The sequence below is a fragment of the Athene noctua genome, chromosome 4 (assembly GCF_965140245.1).
Source record: "Athene noctua chromosome 4, bAthNoc1.hap1.1, whole genome shotgun sequence".
NCBI classification, from domain to species: Eukaryota; Metazoa; Chordata; class Aves; order Strigiformes; family Strigidae; genus Athene; species Athene noctua.
Genome location: NC_134040.1, coordinates 35,384,476 through 35,402,857, shown reverse-complemented (window position 1 = coordinate 35,402,857; position 18,382 = coordinate 35,384,476). Strand labels below are relative to the sequence as shown.

The 18,382-nt window shown below is 39.4% G+C and overlaps 1 protein-coding gene across 7 annotated transcripts in view; it reads right to left on the bottom strand.

Moving 5' to 3' along the window:
* Positions 1-18,382, bottom strand: part of SLC10A7 (solute carrier family 10 member 7) — a 156,711-nt gene that overhangs the window by 101,450 nt on the left and 36,879 nt on the right. The window lies entirely within an intron of this gene.

Genomic DNA, 18,382 nt, shown 5'->3' with positions numbered 1-18,382 from the left:
GTAGACTTAAGAGGAATATCCACAAGAACTAAGAATATCACACAGAAGCTTCGTCTCACTGCTTTTGCTCTACTTTGCCAGGAACATTTTTACATATTGACCTATTAATTAAAATAAATATAATCTGACTTAACTGAAACACTGCATTTTCATAGATTTTAAACAATTCTTAATGGAGTATTAATCAGGCAAGCAAACAAATTTAATTGTTCATCATAGTAAAGTTTTGACAAATTCAGGAGTTTATGTAGTCTCATCAACTAATTTAAAATAGTAACAAAAAGACCCCTAACAAAAACAACCAACAACCACCCCACACTTCTGAGGCCAAAATGTCTGATCATTACTTTTTACTCTACAGTCTTTTAAAATAAGAAAATAAGTAATTTTGATAATGACTTTAGATGTGTTTGTGCTTACCTAATATCCAGGATATATAAGGTAGTAGTATTATTTCTTAACATTAACTCATTAAATTCCAGGAACTTAAAACTTGAGCCTTGCATAGCTTTCCCCAATTACCAAGAAAGAACAGCAACTCTTGTATGGCAGCCAGTCTGATGATGAAAAGCCACACAGCAAAGGTAAGAGGAAAGGGAGGAGGGATATCTACCATTTACATGAAGATTTAGAGCAGAATCATCAAGTTAATCACCCTGGACACTTCCAGCCGCAGATTAATAACAAGTGGATGCTAGCAAGTTTAGGAAGTTTGAATAAAGTCCAAAATCAGGGTAGGAGCTATAGCTGAACCTGCCTTCTGCTCCATAAGAGGATGCAATGAAAATGAATGGGTAATGAGATCCTTGGCTCTAGAGAGCTTAGCTTTCTTATTCAAGTTCATAATTAATTCAAAGCTTTGATAATTTCATTAGATTCCTCCTCTGCTGGCCCTATCAATAAAAGATGGCACTGGACCGCAGCTCCTCAGTGGCCCAAATACAAAAACAAATGCAGACTGGGAAACCTTTGCTGACTTGCTTACTAACAGGGACAATGGCATATGGCACTCCATGCTGCGGAGGGAGCATCTGAATAGATACAGGTAAATAAAACATTATAGTTGACAGTTGTAAACTACAGTAACATATTTTAACACCTCTTCCTCATCAGCATTCCTTTTTTGAACATAAAAAAAAGAGGCACGAGTCCAAACAGCTCCTCTTGCCAGAGATCACAGCAAGAGTGAGTACTACTTAAAACAATCTTCAACAAGTGTGAATTAAATCGGGATTTTCTACTTGTATTTGAAGCTGTGTAGCTGGTACTTTCATGTGGCAAGAGACACACACATTATACTCATGCACAGAAACTTACTGCAAAGGATCAGTTAATATATCCCTTTTAAAGTTTCTATTATCATTATATTTAAAAACTCCACAAGTTTATCAAGCCTCTTTGGTATTTGTTGGACACGTGCCATTCTTTTACACAAGCTGATTGTATTTGACCACTTCAATCTGATAAAGATGCAGAAAGATCCCTTTTATTACATCCTGCCTCTGGATCCAGGAAGGAGGATCTAGACTTCCATTTTTACGCACACTCAGATCTTTTTCTTGCAAAACAGTTTTTGCTATATAAAACAGTGGAAATCAACTGTTAAGATCTGAAAGACAGAAGCATCTGGGCTCCACTTCCACACCAGAAGGCTGGGAGGAAACTTAACGGTCCCCTCCTCCCCATGCAGATTGTGTGTGCAGAATGATAGTTACATTTCTGCTACTACAAAGAACTGTATCACTCACCTTCTTCAGGAAAGCTGGTGAAGTCCACATGAAATGGATAGAGCATAAAAAGCAGCCCTTCCCTCCCCAACATGCTAAACTTACCTCTTCCTGTCTCAAAAATATCTGGTCCTACCAGAAGTTGGTTTCAGGCCAGGCTCTGCTTACAGTGCAGGTGAACCTGCCAGACCACATCTACTGTTGCAAGAGAAATAACTTTAGTGCTAGAGAGCCCTCAACTGTTCTCCTGGCCATTTCAACAAAATATAAAGAACAAAGCAGCAGCTGCCCAGAACCGATACACTCAAAAGGACACTGTGCATCTAGTTTTACCCACATCGGTGGCTCCCAATCCTGATTGAAGGATCATTTAGAGACATGACATTTTTTACTTAAAATAAGCTGCAATTCCCCTTCCAGGAGAAATTCTGTACCTGGAAGGGTGGTAAGGAGAGCCACTAGATGGTTCTATGGTGTTGATACCAGATGGTGATATTTTGCCCATCAACAAATTTGTTTTCTTTCTTGCTTCCTGATCCACCCAGAAGATTTATGTTTATTTGTTTGCTTTAATATTCTCAAGCATATAACAGGTACTAGGATAACATTCTTAGACAAATTTTATGCTTCAGGTATTAAGCCAGTCATGTGCAAAAGTCATAATTCACAACTGGTCTAACGGTACACTAGTTTGCAATTTTTAATATTCTTTCTCCAAAGTGTCTGAAACAGTCCATGGCACATGATTAAACACTCATTAGAAGCAAAAGCAAAAAAAAAAAAAAAAAACCAAAACAAAACAGGAAGACCACAAATTAAGATATAATCATTCAGATAATTTGCCTCAGTAAGGGAAGACTTATACATGTCAATTACTCTATTTGCTGTTTTCTTTATAAACATTTCTCCTGCAAAATAAACTCAGAAGTAAATTTTTCTCATACCCACAAACCTGGGGCTTAAATTTGTGATTCTGGTTCATCTTAAACAAACTGGTAATAAACTGAATCAACTGCTCCAATCTGTAATTAGACGTATCTAGTAGCACGACCCTGTAGAATTTAAACACTTTGTGCTTCCAACTCCCTTCTATCAAGAGGGATAATATTGCCTACATACCTCACAGGGCATTGTCAAAATTAATTCATTGCTTAAAAAGCACTCTGAGATCCTTAGAGGGATGATACAAATAAACATTAGTGCTGACACATGATACAGCTAGGCTCTTCATTTTCTATTTGAAACATTTATTAGTCACTATTATTACATAACTTTTTTTAGTGTTTGCTCCTTTTGTGCTTCAACAGATATCAGACTATCTGCAGTCAGCTTAAATGAAACAGTAAAACATGAAAACATTTAGATGTCCTTATAATACTCCAAGTTCAGATTTGCATGCTTGCAAAATGTTCATTACACTTACCATCAATGTGAGGGGAGAGTTCTCTATAAAATCAGTGGTAAGATCCTTTCAAAAGGTAAATGCATAGCCACGTATTGAAATGCAAGGTCAGACCACATTCAAAAGCAGCAGTAGTAATAACCAGACCAATTATTCAAGTCAGATGTAAAGACGAAAAGTCATTGCCAGTAGTCTTTACAGAAGCGCATGTACATCTCCACTCGAGTTTAAAATAGTACACACTAGCTCCACTAAACAACAGATTTACTTAGTAGTAAGTAGGTACAATTTCAGTCAACTCTGTATGCCACTGGGCTCAAGGGAACAATCTCAATGGTCTGCATTGCTGGGGAGGATCAGCTGGCCTGGAGCACTTTCAAGTGAGAAGTAAGCAGTTCGCCTCTGAAGGAAACCTAGCTGGCAGTACTTGACAGAAACTTTCCTCCTCCCATACCCCAGTCCAGCAAAAAGCTTCAGACCTTCATTGCCCCCCTTATCCTGGAATATATGTATGGAAAACATCGCTCAGATTTGTAACAGTGACAGCAACAAGATCCAAGACAGTCCTCATAGCAACAAAGGCTAGTAAAAGAAAGAAGAAAAACACAAAGCCACAAGCAAGGGGCTGAGCACTTCCCCATGGCTGGGTACCCAAATTCAGTGGCAAGTACACATAGTATTCAAGCACATGTGACTGGGCAGCAAATCAAACAAGCATGTCTTGAGGATACCAAATACAGAATACAATCTGAACTCATTCCATTTCCTTTTATTTTGGAATCAAGCTAAATTATCTTGGTATTTATTTGACTAGATATATTTTGATAATAATGTAGCAGGACTACATTAAAGAAGAGGAAAAGATACACTGGCAACATTTGGAACACCTGAGTCAAAAACCAACCAATTATGTCATTAGCAGCAGGATTCAAGTTCCAGCTCAACTGGAACTACAATTTCCTTTACTGCAGAGTCACAGGGAAGCAACAGTGCCTCACAGCTTTATACAAGGACCATACAAAAAAAAAAAAAAAAGGCTTTTTTGCAAATATGTATATCTTTTTTTAACACCAAAATGTTTGATTCTTGAGTGTCATTTGGCAGCCTTTAGGGAGATAACCTTCCTAACTGTACTTAACCCTACGCTTACCTCCAGGCACCCCACAGATGAGCGAGTACGTGCAATGCACACTAGGACCTGTCTGGCCCCAAGTCATCCCCACTCTGTGGAAAGGACGTTCCAGGGCCAAGGCTACAGATGCAGAGTAATGAAGCTGAACAGCCTCAAAACATCTCAGAAGGAAGCGGCTTGGACATCATACAAAGCTGCTTGCTCTGTGTATGCCTGCAGTTAACTGCAGTTAAAACCTTATCATTTTCAGACATGCACTAGTGGGATATACAGCTCAAGTACCAGGCATAAGACTAAATATCCTGTTTAACACACATGGCACAATGAGAAGAGAGGACAACCCAGGAGAATAGAAAGTTGGAGAAAGACAAGGACTCTAGCAGTACTACTGCAGGATTAAGCCATAGAGGGCAGAGAACACAATGTGGTAATATAACATATTAGAGTGTCCATTTAATAGATCTAGGTCTCCTATTTAATGAGGAGAAGAAAGCAAAAAAAATAAAAAAATTAAAAATAAATAAATAAAAAAAAAGACTGAAGTGATGGAAATGGTTTGACCAAACAGGACAGAAAAAGAAATTTTATCTACCCAAAGACATCAGTGTAGTTCGAGAAGGTGGAAGAAGAAGGCAGGACGTCAGAAGTAGCTTGAATGAGTAGGCAGAGTCCCTTTAAACAACTCCTTCAATCTCCTATTTAAAAATAAAATCTCATGTGAGTGTTACCGCAGCTCATGTCTTAACTGCTGTTTCCATTAATAAGATGTTACAGCTCTGTAGAAAGCTATTTGCCATAGCACTGTTACTGCAAACAGAATATAAATATACCTAATAAGGTTTAATCTGTGTTGCTGTTCATAACTATTCATCTGAGTTCAGACAGGAAAAAAAATATATATATTCAAGTTCCTGGTTTTGAGGACTAAATTGAATCAGGTGTCCTCTTCTCTTAAGAAAATTAAGTTGCTTTTGTGCAAGAGTGTTTTAATGAGAACAGAGCCTGCCGACATTGATAAATGGGAATGACACCAGAGAGAGCATGTAAGCAGGACAATATGTGCATGTTACAGTCTTACAGGCTATTTTTCACTGACTATCCTGAATGACTTCGCTGTTTCTTAAGGGACCTATTAATCTCAAATTTAGTTATTACACAACGTTTATTTGAACATATATTCTGTGGATGATGACAGTTAATAAAGGAAATCTTTTACAAGCTGTATTTTTACATATTGTTCCAACTGCAGCTCCCAGTCATTCTACTGTATTGATGGAATAACCTAGTTATGATGCAGCTTTAAAAAAGGCACATATATTCAGATTCTTTTCTAAGCATATGGGGACTCTTAAATAACTGTTAAAATGCATATAAAAATCCTGCTACAGCATGGCAAAAATAAAAGAGGTAGACTTAACTGCTCAACAAAATCTCTAGCTGTGTAGTCGCCCCCTCAAAGGCAAAGCACAGGCCTTTTTAACACTTCAGCATCATCTTTGAGAAACAAACAGGGACTAGATTTGACTCTTGCAGATGTATGTACACTCCATATTGAATTCAACAGAAGTTGTAGTATGCATCTGACACATGAATTTGGCCCCTTGTGTTGTATATGTGATAGGGCACCTCAACAATGGTATTAGATTTTTAAAAAACCCCAACCAAACAGACAAAAAGCCACCCCCCCAAAACTAACACAAACCCCCCACAAATTCAAAAAACCAAACACACAAAGGACTTTGATAAAAACTAAGTTTTTAGTGTAAAGAAATCTTATAAAACTGTGAACTCATGTTCAAAAACTCTCTTAAAAATATGGAATTACTCTTAATCTTTTTAGTGGGGTAGAACTGTACACATAACCTTATCCTCTTAAAAAAAACCAAGCCCACCACCACCACCACCCCCCTCAAAAAAAACCCAACAAACCTACACCCACCAACAAAGGAAACCCCAGCCAGAACACCAGAGGAAAACCCACTAAAACATGGAGGGGATTATGGTTTTATCCACTGCCATGTTCTCTGTGTTCCAGCAGTTTGTTGACTGTGAAAAAGATATCACCTAATCTCCAACCTGCCTCTAGAGCTGTGCTGACAATATGAAAACATTTCTTTATTTCAACCATGTACAATAACCATCAGTTTTATGGAAATGACACTGAAGAGGCACCAGAAAATGAAAACAGGATAACTAATAGGCTATTTGTTTGCTTTTCTGCGGGGGAATGTCATCCAGAGAATGATGTCCTCTAAAACACCTTGTTGGCCATGGATACAAAGCAGCACATGCTACAGATTTGTTTTGGGCTGGCAGAGGTTGCCATCACCTGAGTACAAGTTTGTGCTGCTTCAGCCAGGCTCAGCATTCTGCCACAAGCAGTGCAAGGAAACAAGCTGGGGGCTCTGCTGGCAGAGAGTTATTGCCTCCTGCTTCGTACTAGCCAAGTTCTTTCTGCTGAAAATCAGTTCTTTCACTCCTCCATTTTTGTAGTTCCTCATAACCATCACCGCCTGTTGGTAATAATATTTACAAATACAAAACCATCCATCAAAAGGATGTCAAAAGGCAGGCTTTTAAGACACACTTACTTAGTGTATGCGGTGCTCTCCACTGCAGGATTTCTGTTTCACCAATAGTTTCAGCAGTACTGAGACAGAGAAAGAAAACTATCCAACTTTCTTTCCTCTCATCAGAAGTGTCAACTTCTCTCTACAGTGAGCAACCACCACGACTCAAAGGAGTTCTGGAGGGCAGTCCTTGACCAGCCATAGCCCGAGCCCAGTGGTACACTGAACCTGTAGCTTAAGCACAACACACAAAAATCACACTCATGAGACACAGGGCCTTGCAGTGTTGGCTCCTATGTCACCCACCCCCAATGGGGCAGTAACCTCCACATCTACAGTGGAGTTTTGAACACCAACATGAATAAACAGAGGCAGTTTCACTTTTTCTCTCCTCTACTTAAAAACTGTAAATGCAAATATTGAGATTCCTGCCCAGTGCCAGTGTAAACATTCAAGCAAGAAGTGATTTAAAGCCGACAGACTCGTAGCAAAACATGCTTTCTCATGATAAGTACATATGTGCATAACTATCAGTAAACTTCATGCTCTAGCATCCAACCTACTCTTCCACAATGTTCATACGTCTCTGTCACGCCAAAAAGCTCTGGGTTCCTGAGAAGGCACATAGCCAAACTCTTCATATGTATTTTTCCTCAAATGGAAAGCCCATTTCCATAATTCTCCTAGACATGGAGAAACAGAAGGCAATTTCCCCCTTCTACTTGCATCCTGTTAAGTATAAGCCTTAGCAGCCATACATTTGACCTGTGGAAAAAAAACATGCTATACTACACAATTAAAGGGCAAAAAGGAAAGAATCTAACCAGTCACTGACATTTTGGTATGAAAACTACCCACAAACCTTATGCATATCATGCATTTGTTAGCAACTCAAGGCTTATTACCTTAGCAGTGAAGACACTAGCTCTCGCACCAAAACCAATGGACTGCTGAACCATGATTTAATAAAGCAGGCTCAGCTGAACAGCAGCACACACGTAACTCTGTCAACTTGATCCTCTGTTATGGTCAAACACTTCATAACTGTAAGTGACTTTCTCTCAAAAAAAAAAAAAAAAAAATTACTGTACAAGGTATCCTCAGAAGGATACAGAGCAATAACAACCTCCCAAACATACTTTTATTTAAGTTCACATTTTCTGAGATCTTAAGCTGTGATAAAAACACTTAAAGGTCTTGTCCCCTGATTCTCCTGGAGACACATCATCCATAACATGATTAGAGGTCTAGTTAAACAATGCATCCCCTAACTCCAAAGAGTATTACTTCCCTGCTGAAGTGAAATGAAAGCACAAGGCCACTTTCTAAAAGGTGCCCTTTGCATTAACTGTAAGGCTGTGCCTGCACCACTATTTTTCTATAAACATCCCACCGTCATATTGCTTTCTGGGCAGTTAGTAGCAGAATCAGACATTTTAACTCCTATGTCATCCAAACCAGCTCAGAATGGCATTGTTATTAAAGCCCCTGTCACCACTACCACAGGAAACAACTTCACTATTAGTTGTATAGTGCCAGGAGATGGGAAATAAAACACTAGTGCAAGCAAGGTCACAGCATGGGAAGGCTGGCTGAAGTACCAGCTTTGTCAAATGAAAAGTGGCCCACTGCCCAGATCCATGAACCCCTACCTCATGTCAGAATGTGTCACAGGTCAGTTAAAAAAATGAGATTTTCATCTCATCAACAAATGTCTGTCCATATCTCAAAGAAGTACAATTACTTTTTTTTTTTTTTTTTAACCTAGCCCAAAGGTTAGGCTTTAATATGAGCCAGTATTCTACAGTACTGGAAATTCCCTTTTTATAAATCCAGTCAAAGCTCTTCATGCTGCAATATTGTGGCTGTGGTAGAAAGAGAAGGTAGCATACTATAAAGAAGAGACCAGCACTATAGCCACTGCCTGAAGGTAAAAAAGGAACAATCTTGACACATGCAACTGCATTCTTTCAAATGCTGCTCTGATACTTCTGTTATGTAAATTAGCAATTCATATGTTATATGAATTATATAGGTTACACATACACAGAGTAAGAAAGTGCATACATGCACATCTTTACACATTACATGTCCCCCAAATTTGCCCAAGGAGATCAGCAGTGGATCAGTAACCACTAATGCTCCAAGCTTTTTTTCTCTGAAAACAAATTAACTACAATATTGGTATTTACCACCACCCTTCTTTTGAAGCGTGCCCAAAACATCTTTAAATTCCAATCAGCTTGTTGCCCCCATTTTCCAAGAGGACTGCCATACCCTCTAATCCAAAGGGGGTAGGGTAGGGGGGCTAATCTTCATTAAAGTGCAAGGATTAATATGCAAATGCCAATCAAGTCTAGGTCAGGGACTTGATTTCGCAACTACTTGGCTAGCAGTAGGAGTACATCACGAACTACAAAAATGCTGAAACTGTTCTTTGGAATTGTCATTCACAGATATATATATTTATTACATAAACATACATATAAAATACATAGTGACTCAACTAAATTAAAGATATTTTTATTACTTCCTTGAAGTAATTTACTTTACTCTCTAACAGAATAAAATACTATATAACCACTACTTCTCTCAAGAAAAGGTGGAGAGAAAACGTTAAAACACCTACATGTTTCATGTACAGAATTCTGATCACGTTCTGCAGAGCGCAGAGTCTCACCAAGAGCTGCGCTGGGTGCAAGCCTAAGAAATGCACCAGCTTGTTTTACTGCAAAAGGTCACAAACTTGCCATCTGCATTGAACATGCTCTTTGTGGCAGCGTTCACTGAGCTTCTATGGTTTCCATTTGCATTCAGAGTTGGCTGAAAACTGGAATATCCAACATAAGGGATATTCCAGTATTTAAACATTTGCTTTAAACCCAAGTTCCACCCACCTCCAGATTCACTATTTCTCATACAATGATGGAAATTTTCTTTTTTAACCATTTCATTTTGGTATTTTGCTGCTTTCAGCTGAATTGCTCTCATGCCTAGTGGAAGATGGCCTCTGTCCATGTTTGTTGCTGCACAAAGCTTTTCAGCTGGTCCACAATGCAGCAGTTATTAAATTCTTATGATGCACTGAGAAGACACAGCCAGGGAGATCAGTTTATCAAGAGAAATTAAAGCACAGAACACCTATGTTACACTGAAAAATGTGGATGATGTAAAAATGATTTATTTGCAAAACTGAACAAACCTGATCCACAACAAAATATTTACACACAGACTTTCCTGAAAGAAAGTGCAAACATTTCTACAAAGTCTAAATTGCATACACGGGGTAGCAGGGAAGAATGGAAAAGCTCTTAACTCAACATGGTTAATAGCCCAAGTTCCATATTTCTAAAGCAGTTACATAAAAAATAGGTTACAATATGAAAGAAAAAGAAAAACGTAATTATTGGAAAAAACTCCTTCACCCAAAAAACACTTATTTTATAACAATGTGTCTATTGTCCAGCGTTTTGTAGTTAAAACCATTTCTGATCTTACTGATAAACTGTAGAGACAAGGCCAATGCATTCCAGTTTGCCCACAAAGAACTCCAAGGAGAAGTCAATAAAGAAATCAGTAATTTTGTGTTAAGTACAAAGGCTCCAGCCAAACTGCTACTGCTAACTGCTACTAGATACTGCTATTACCTATTCTGTGACAGTTATTCATCATGGGCACCCAATGAGACAAGAGACGTGGAAGCAAAATTGTACTGTCACGCCATTTAATCCCAGAATATCCTGTATCTACGGAGTCAGATGAAACTAAATTTGCAGAAGCAATCTAGATCCAGAATTCTTTTCCACCTTAAAGTACTTTGGGTAACATAAGATTCTCTATGATACATAAGTGGACAAGACTGCATAAGAAGTATATTCATGACTACCAGGTCAAAAGTGGGAGAGCTGCCAACTTTCCTGCAGAGCAGAAGGTCCCAATGCCAAGAGGACACACCTTCTTAATAGCAATTCAGAGTAGCAATCTGTAAACACAAAGCTAAGGAACGGAATTGGGAAATGCAAACAAAGGTGCGAAGAGTAGAAAAAGCCACTGTATACACTAGAAACAATCAGAAATCTCATCTTAAAACACCAAGTACCAGCTAAATGTACAAGAAAAGCATGTCACCTATCAAACATATCAAGCAACTTTATATCTGACACACTAGCTGCATTTCATATAAACAGCTCTCACTTTAAAAAGTTTAATTTAACAGCTATTTCTTTGAGGAGTCTGTGATCAGCACTTTGGGGGTAAAACAGACAAATAAGGATGTCAAAAATCACGTCTGGCTGGCATTTCAAGTTTTGCCACTGAGAGAAGCTTGATAAAACGTAGAAAAAGATTCTGTATACTAGGTCATATTATCATAGGGAAAAAAAAAGAAATCTGTTTATGGAACAGATTTTCATCTCTCACATTCATTCTAGAACCAAGTCACTATTTACTCAATTCTACTGCAGAAAGGACCTCAGAAAAATATCACAACACAGTCACCATCTCGTTGAATCAAAGTTCAATTTGCTCTAACACCGTAACAAATACATGTCTGTAATCTGTATCTATCTCCTACTCTTGTGGAAGTATCAACAAAATTCAGAGTGATATACTTATCTACAATATATAAAAGAATCATATCACCACTGTAAGCTGGAGTGTAGCAATATAGCAGCAGAGCATGAAACAGTAATCAAAGTCCTGAAAAATACACCATTGTCAGCATTGTACACTGGTACCAGTGTATTATAGCACCTCGGTTTAAAATAAATCAACCTAAGTGCCTGCTTTGGTAAGCACTTCAAATTCACTGTACATCAGCATTAGAGGGGGTAATGCAGAAAGAAACAAATCAGGAAATGGGACTTGTAAATAACAATTCAATTAGCAGATTTATATTACTCATTTCCTAATAAACTTTCTATCCGCACTTACCCGCAAACCCTCCTACGGCCTTCCCCCCTTCATTTACATATCTGTGCAGGCCTGCTCTTTTTTCTTGCGAGCCCCTTTGCCCTTTCAATCATGAAGTATATTACTCCACTGTCAGAGCAAAGCAGTTCCTAACAACAGGGAGCCCAGCTGGGATAGGAAGAGGGCAGCAGGCTCAGGCATTAACATAATAATCCAACTGTGCTCCCCCAGGCCCTCAGGGCAGACAGCATATTAGGTAGGCCTCCTGCGCCGCCCGGGTGGAAGCCGCCGGATCACCTGCCCATCAACCTGTGGCAGTGGCCCCCGCCACCATCGTACGGGCTCCTGCCAAGCCCCGGTGCCCAATTACCTTCCCACAAAAGACACACATCCATTTTTCCATGTCTGCTTAACGTACCTGCTGCCTGTCCTTATTTACGATTTGAATGTACCTTGATGCGCCATTTCCAACGGACTCGCTCCTTACCTTCTTCACTTCTGGGGAGTATGGGGGTTTTAACAGCATGTACTGCTGCTGCCAGCAGGAACCAGACCTTGAAACAAAATTGCACCGCTCTCCAGGTGCAACTTTCAGCCCTACCTATCTCCTCTGGGTTTTTCCCCTCAAAGAAAGAGCAGGAAAACACAAAAAGGTGGACACATGCCTTTGTTATTTCTGTGTCATGCCATCCACAGAAACCAGTCTGGGGTTGGCTTGCTTATCCTTTCCGGGATTGGCAACACTGGAGGATTTTCAGCAGAAAAGCTCTTTTACAATCTTTGGTATATGGCCTGTCACCACTGGCTACTGATCAAGATGTAGAGTCCATGACAAGGTTTCAGCTGTACAAACACAAATAGAAGAAATTTCCAAGAAACACCATATACTACTGGTTTCAGATACAAGACCCATGAAACCATCCAGTTTAGAGAAGGCTTATAATCGTACTACTACTCTTCCCAACTAACATTTCTTAATATCTGAGAAATAGTCCCACATGTCAAATGCTTTGGGCAGCAAACTACAACTCAGAATACTAATTTGCATGTCCCTTCTATTAAGTCCTTAAAAAAAAAAGGTTCACATTTATTATGCAGTGTATTTTAACACGGTTCTCTTACAAACCCTTTTATTTACAGTATATATGCTGTTTGTACAGAGTACAAGCTCAGGTACTTAAAAAGATACATTTTCTTCATGTTATACAAGACAATCTCCAAAGACTACTAGGAAAAAAAGCCTTTACTGCTAATACAAGTTTTAATTTCATTAAAAAATACATATTCTCTAATTCCCCTTAACAACGGAAGGCAAAAAAGAAATTTAATACAGTCTTATTAAAATAATGTTTTGCAGACTGTGCAAAGCCAGATTTACTTGATCACTTGTGAAGCAAAATTTCCCTAACCTCATTAATTTTCATTTATCTAGCCCTCTCAAAGAAGGAAATATTCAGAAGCAATTTCTTGTTTTATTTTAAATGCTTGGTTGTTATGTTACCAGTACAAAGAAGTGTAATGCATAGCAATCCATGTCACAATAGTCTGTCAGAGAAAGACCATGTAAAATAACGCAAGCTATATAATTTAAATACCTTAGAAAGCAACCATTACAGAAGTTCTGCCTATTACTTTTCCTTGACTACATAATGGTAACAAAAACTATACATTATAAATATCATTACACATTTTTTAAAAATTGCTTACAAGCAATTAATTTTCACAACATAGACATTCTCTTCTGCCACCAGTCATGATAACTTGTTAGCAGCATGCCCCTCTGAACTGGGAAGGGAGGGTGCAGTTAAAATAGCCCTTTGCATTGAATTTATTCTAGGTCACAGGGTCACCAATAAAACACTAGGATAACCTAGGGGTTTGCTAAATATTTTAATATAGTCAAGAGTCTTCTTACACAGACACAAGCTCATATATCTATTATGGCTTAGATTTAGACTTTTAGGACCTGCAATTTTGAGAGGAAAAAGCCTTGTCAACTATCTCCTGATCCTTCCAAGCATCTCCTTTAGCACCACAAGCCAATTACCATCACATTGGTGACATAAAATTGAGTAGCACTTGGAACATTAACTACAGTTTTTCTCCTTCAACACCTCTAAATATAAATTACTTCAATTATCCATAAACCAGGAAAAGGAGCTGACATTTTTAATTACAAAAGATTAGAAGAAAAATCCTCTGAATACTCTGAGTTTTCTAGAGGTTTGATCTAATTCATTACTTTGCTTCTCCAAACTACAGGTCAAAAAGTAATGGCAAGTTGTACCAGACCTGCTGGGAAACCAGAAATTCAACAGCAAGAATTCTATACCAAGAGTTTGAGTATAATCAAGTCATGAAGTAGCTTTTGCTGTTGGAGGTGAAGGTTTTGTGCTTACAGACACGTTGCCAGCAGATGACAACAGAAAGCTGCAATGTTACTTACATTCATCATTCTATTAATTCAAGTGTTGTGACTAGAACATGTGAATGAAAATAAACTTGTGAATGGAAATACAGATTTTTCTTTTATTTCATGGCATGATCTTAGATCAGGTCCATATCTGAATTAACTCAATTGGAGATTTTTTAATTTGATTTTACACAGCCCAAGGTCAGAACATTGCAATGTCTCAGATAAGTAAAAGGGAAGCTGTGGCTTAAGCTTCTGATACAGGCTGCACTCTGGTTGTGAGGGGCTGTCTAAAATAGCGAACACACCTGAAATTACTAAATATAAAAGTTGCAGTATGGAAGAAAATATAGACATGTTGTTTAAAATATATTTCATATGACAACATCATTATAAAAAAAACCCCACATATTTCCTTGAAGTAACAAACTATTAGGTCCATGCTGATGATGTATTTTAATTTCCTTAATTTATCCTTCAATTCAACCACAACTTTATTTTCTTTTGCAAGACTTGCACTTCCTGACTTGCTCTTACAAGAGCTCTTGCTCTTTGACAGCACAGTTCCTATGATTTTATCACTAAATACCAGAGAGGAGTACCTTAGTACAACAAACAACTGTCTTCTTCCATTCATAGCTCTACCAGTAGAACAAATATGACCCTGCAGCCTCTAGGTGCCCATCAGCCCTAACTAGAGAACACTGCTCCCACAGATCTGTAGGAGGCAGTCCCTTTAGTTTCTATATTTTTTTCCTTTACAGAAGTTATTTCAAATTCATAGAGACTCTCTTGTAATGGAAGTACCCAGAATGAAACAGTATTCATTAATATGCAACATAACACCTTAATGTACTCAAATTTATTCAGCTTGTTGTGGTGGGTTGACCTTGGCTGGACGCCAGGGTCCCACCAAAGCTGCTCAATCACTCCTGTTCCTCAGCTGGACAGGGGAGAAAAAAATATAATGAAAGGCTTGTGGGTCAAGATAAGGACAGGGAGATCACTCACCAATTACCGTCACAGGCAAAACAGACTCAACTTCAGGAAAAAAATTGATTTACTTTATTATCAATCAAATCAGAGAAAGGTAATGAGAAATAAAACAAAACAGCACCTTCTCCTCATCCCTCCCTTCTTCCTAGGCTTAACTTTAGTCCAGGTTTTCTCTACCTCCTCCCTCACAGTGGTGCAGAGGGATGGGGAATGGTGCTGCAGTCAATTCATCACATGTTGCTTCTACCACTCCTTCCTCCTCACACTCCTCCCCTGCTCCAGCGTGGGGTCCTTCCCACCAGAGACAGTCTTCCACGAACTCCTCCAACGTGAGTCCTTCCCATGGGATGCAGTTCTTCATGTTACTCCAGCGTGGGTCCCTCCCACGGGGTGCCATCCTTCAGGAAGAGACTGCTCCAGCGTGGGTCCCCCCCGGGGTCACAAGTCCCCCCAGCAAACCTGCTCCAGCGTGGGCTCCTCTCCCCACGGGCCCACAGGCCCTGCCAGGAGCCTGCTCCAGCGTGGGCTTCCCAGGGGTCACAGCCTCCTTCGGGCACATCCCCCTGCTCTGGCGTGGGGCCCTCCCCGGGCTGCAGGTGGGTCTCTGCTCCATCACAACCTCTGTGGGTGCAGGGCACAGCTGCCTCACCACGGGCTGCACCACGGGCTGGAGGGGAATCTCTGCTCCGGGCCTGGAGCTCCTCCTCCCCTCCTTCTGCACTGGCCTTGGGGTCTGCAGGGGTGTTGCTCTCACATATTCTCATCCTTTCTCCACCTGCAACGGCACAGCTGTTTTTTCTCCCTTTCTTAAATACATCACCCCAGAGGTGCTACCACTGTCGCTGATGGGCTCAGCCTTGGCTGGCAGCAGGTCCTTCTTGGAGCTGGTTGGCATTGGGTCCATTGGACGTTGGAGAAGCTTCTAGCAGCTTCTCATGGAAGCCACCCCTGCAGCCATTCTGCTACCAAAACCTTGCCATGCTAACCTAATACACTCATATAAGGTATTTACACCTATTTCGGAGTCTACTCAAGCACCTGAATTGCTCTAAAGCCTGTTTTTCCCTAAATACAAATAAAGAATCATTTTATAAGTCCCTAAGACATTTTGTAGTACAGAAAGAAAACATGCTACATGAACAAGAAACTGGGGGACAATCTAATTGCAGAAGATATCAATAATGTCACCAGTTCCAAATGCCAATTACTGGTTTAATAACCACTAGCATCTCATAACTTCATCCCTCAACATAAAAAGGAGCTGACATCTGCCAGGGAGTAGTTCTGCAGTGCTTTTCTTGGCTCCTGCATTGCATTTGAATCTCCCACATCACCTCAGATCTAAACACTTTTTACTTACACTGAAGAAGTGTACTAGTGATCAAAATTCATATATGAGTTTTACCAGCCTGAAACAAAGGAGATGGTAGTGCTTCTACTTCTACACCTATTCAAGTATTTGCTGACTGTGTCACATTCTTGCTTATCGCTATGGCATTGTTTCCAAGAGTTCTAGGCAGGTAACAAAGCAGAATAAAGTGAAAGGCATTTCTGTACCAGGTATGTTGCAATTCCATCTAGTAGTGCTCTCCCAAAACCTCAGCTATGGATTCAAGACCTGAACGGGAAGCACCTTGCTGCCTGCATGAGGTAACTCAAAACAAGGTTATACTGGCCTCTGCAGACACAACTTCATGGGCACCTGGATTTTACCTATTCCAGTTCTGACTGTGACCTTCAACAGAGCAGTGCAGACAACCCAAACTGCTGCAACACCTCCCAGAGGAATAACTGAGAAGGAAAAGTAAGAAAAAAACCAACCCACAAGTGTTGCGCAAAACAGAATCTAAATGTTATGAAGAGCTGATTTCTTCACAGCCAGCCAGAATCTTTTGAGCAGCATGTGGCCCCTGTGCCCAGATTATAGCACTAGAATGGCAACAAATGATCCAAAATCCAGAGTGCAAAGACCCATAAGGAAACAGCTATTTCCTGCCTGTGAACTGCTCCTACACAGCTCCCCCTTCTCTTGTGTCTCTGAGAAGCACAGTACATGTTTCTATCCTATGAAAATTTTAATGAGGTTCATAATATTAATAAGATGAACAGCTACACCCAGTAACAGCCATAGGGCCTGAAAGGTTAAAAATAACCCTGCATCACCAGAAAACTTTACCCTCGCATTTCTTTAGATGCTGATTTGTTTTTAAAGACCGCTTTGGGTGTACAGCAAGACTGATGAGGTATGCAACTGAACTGGGGTGGGGACAATAGAGCATCAGTCATGGCCAGATGCAGACAGCAGGCACACCTATGTCAAAAGTGAAAATACAATACAGTTTCAGGCAGGTCAGCTTTTGGGGTTCCTTGATCGAATAAGATGTTTTGAAGAGAGACTGTCAAGACTGAAAGAGATAAATCAATTCAGTCCAGGGATCTTTTCCTCACTCACTACTCACTCAAAAATGTATCTTAGAATTGTTAAACACACGTAATAAAGGCAATAAACTGCAAATACATTCAGTGTGACCAGAAACTCACACCCTCCCACTCAAACACACACATTCAGTATTTACCACACATTAATGTTACATCATGTTAAAGAAAGTGAAATTGTAGCAGTCATAAACAACAGGTATGTCTAAGAACTACAGTTTATTATTCAGGGGCTAGGAAAAATTGTTCCAAGTCTTCAGCAAACAATGTTATCATTTAGTAAAACACACATTCCACTCAAAATCTTGATATTTTCATCTGGAAAACAAAATTTTAAAAAAGCACAGAAGGCTGCAATCAGGTTTTTCTTTCACCAGAAGCCCCACATTCTAAAAGCACTACAAGAATTCAGAGACAGCACTTACAATCTTAGTTTGTTATTTCAGAGTATATAATGCAAACAAGCGTTGATCACTAAAAAATATTAATTAGCATTTCATTAGAAGTATCAATATGGGGAAAAAGCAGTGATGTGCCGACATCCTGTCTCTGGGATTAGATTCTAATTCAGTTTAGATTATGAAGCAATGAACTAAAACCACTACCCTGACAAGTTAACTATTCTTACTGACACAGTTCTGGATAGGAATAACACAAGTGCTAAGGACAGCACAGTAAACAAAAAAACCCATGCTAATTTCCGACATTTACAAATGATAAAAGGGATCTGCATGGGTTACATAAATTTGCTACTATGAGTATATTATATTTACATTTTAAAAAAAACCAAACGTA